The sequence below is a fragment of the Tribolium madens genome, unplaced genomic scaffold (assembly GCF_015345945.1).
Source record: "Tribolium madens isolate multiple individuals breed KSU strain unplaced genomic scaffold, Tmad_KSU_1.1 Scaffold_3;HRSCAF=73;Tcas5.2_LG2, whole genome shotgun sequence".
NCBI classification, from domain to species: Eukaryota; Metazoa; Arthropoda; class Insecta; order Coleoptera; family Tenebrionidae; genus Tribolium; species Tribolium madens.
Genome location: NW_025401006.1, coordinates 14,537,251 through 14,539,476, shown reverse-complemented (window position 1 = coordinate 14,539,476; position 2,226 = coordinate 14,537,251). Strand labels below are relative to the sequence as shown.

The 2,226-nt window shown below is 28.5% G+C and overlaps 1 protein-coding gene across 3 annotated transcripts in view; it reads left to right on the top strand.

The window, feature by feature from the left end:
• The first annotated feature begins 865 nt into the window (after positions 1-865).
• LOC123007794 overlaps positions 866-2,226 on the top strand; it is a 124,309-nt gene continuing 122,948 nt past the window's right edge. For all 3 annotated transcript variants that reach the window (XM_044403240.1, XM_044403239.1, XM_044403238.1), the window contains exon 1: positions 866-1,024. The gene's annotated coding sequence lies outside the window, so the exon portion shown is untranslated. The remainder of the gene's footprint in view (positions 1,025-2,226) is intronic.

Sequence of the window (2,226 nt, the reverse complement as noted above, 5' to 3'; positions counted from 1 at the left end):
TTATATTTATTTTTTTCCTTTTTTGGTTTGTTTATTTTTTATTAATTTAGATACCTTAATTTAGAGCGTCGTACTGAAGATACCGAAGTAATTTTTTATTTCTAAATATTTTTATTTATTTTTTTTTAATTTTGCAATGCTTTTATTAAACTATAAAAATGTCTGGAACTGAGAACTTTTTTTTACAAGATTTTGTGTTTTCATCAAAAAATTTCGCAATATAAAAATTTCAAGTTGTAAAATAAAATTTCAAAACGAATTCTAAAATTCAAAAATTTTTTGAAGGGCCCTTATGTTTAGTCGCAAACAGGAGTCTACTCTTCAATTCTTTAGATTGTATTATTTTCCGCTAGATGGCAGGTTTTAAAACCGCTAAATTTGTAGAATTCTACCCTGTTTTTAAAGATATTAAGTCAAAAAATTATTTTCTCGAACTTTTTGACACGTTTTTCAGCTAGAAACGCAAAATTTTGTTGAAAACAAGCAAAATTAGACCAAAAATAATGTCATTTTTTCATTTTTCGAAAGTTTAACCGGATTTTTACCCTAAAAACTTTGTTTTTTTCAAGTCAAAATCACTAAACTGTTATGTGAAAAAAGTTGTACCACTCAAAACACCTAAACTTTTGACAGATTTTTTTTATTTCTTTGGCAACACTGCTATAAACCGGAAACAAAGCAGATAAATCATTTCACAGATACCGGAATTGTATTTTTTCGCTATTATTTACATATTGTGTTAGATGCGTCGGTATATGCGATGAAGCGGAAATAACACGAGAGGGGGAGAACGTCGGCGTCGCTTTGGAGGGTGAGCGTCCCCACTTGCAGCGTCGCGGCGTCTCTACAACAGTTCGCGCCGAACACGCGTTCTTTAAACTTCAAGAGGTGTTCAAATATTTGCCATTTTACCAAAAAACTCTTTTATTTTATGGTCAAGTGCAGTGCGCTTTTCAACGAGAATTTTTACCCAAGTGGAGAAAAATTGCGATATAAATGTGTTTCATTGGGGATTTTAACTGTGGTAAGATTCAAGATTTTTTTTTTTTGCTTTGTTCTTATCCCATTATTTAGGACTATGAGGGTTGAAAAGACCCCCAGTGACATCAAAAGCCGTCTAAAATTATTTTTTTGCACACTAAACTGAATACATACGGGTTTGTTTTGTTTTATTGAAAAAGGAACTACGCGTGTGTGCGCTTTCATTATTCTTGTTCGTACCGGAAAGTGCAAAAACAACATTTTTTATACAGGGTGTTTAAAAAAGATTGACTTTTTTGTTTATTTGACAAGTTGAAAAAGTCCATTAGTGACCTTTAAATAGTAGAATTCAAAAAAAAATAATAGGACATTGATAGATACTAATCAACTATACAGCGTGTCCCAAAAATAAGTTACAATGCAAACTTGTGTTTTTTTAAATGAAACACCATATGTTTCTTGGCGTTTTTGGATGTAGATTTTTACCACAATGTTTTTAAAGTAAACTTTTATGGGTCAATTTTGCTTTGTTTTAAAAATAAGATTTTTTTTTGACGAAAACATGCACTTTTTAAAAATTTATTACACAAAAACTAAGACAGCTAGAAATATTTTTTTTTACTACCGCGAAGAAGAAGGTACAAGCTATAAGGTTGTAACATTTTTTTAGTGTGTTGCATTTGCAAAGATAAAAAAATGAAGGCGTTTGTTAAAAGTTCAATAACTTAAAAAATTTAAATGGAACACCCTATTTATTGTTTTTGCATTTAAAAGATTATTAAATTGTCTTTGTAAAATTATTACTTTTAGGTGTTTATAATCAATAACTAAAAAGATATTAAACGTTACACTTAAAAAAAAATAATTACTATTGTTTCAGTAGCCAAAAAGTGCACAGTTGCACAAGAGATGGAAGAAATATCACTTAATAATCACATTTGTGTTAAACTGAATCCATTATTCTTCATTTTTACAATAAAATAATTCGAATTTCAGTATTTTTAATGACTTTTACAATTTCTGAATAAATCAACGGATAAGTAATCCGTGGTGGAATTACTATGTTTGCCATAGTATCAACAATGCTCAGATATTGATAATCATTGTTGCTACAATTAATTTTGAATGTTAAATATCTTTTCATTTATCAATTCTAGACATTAAAAGTTTATTTTTTTAGATAGACAATTTATCAATCTATTAGATGCAAAAATAAAAAATAGGGTGTTCCATTAAAATTTTTTA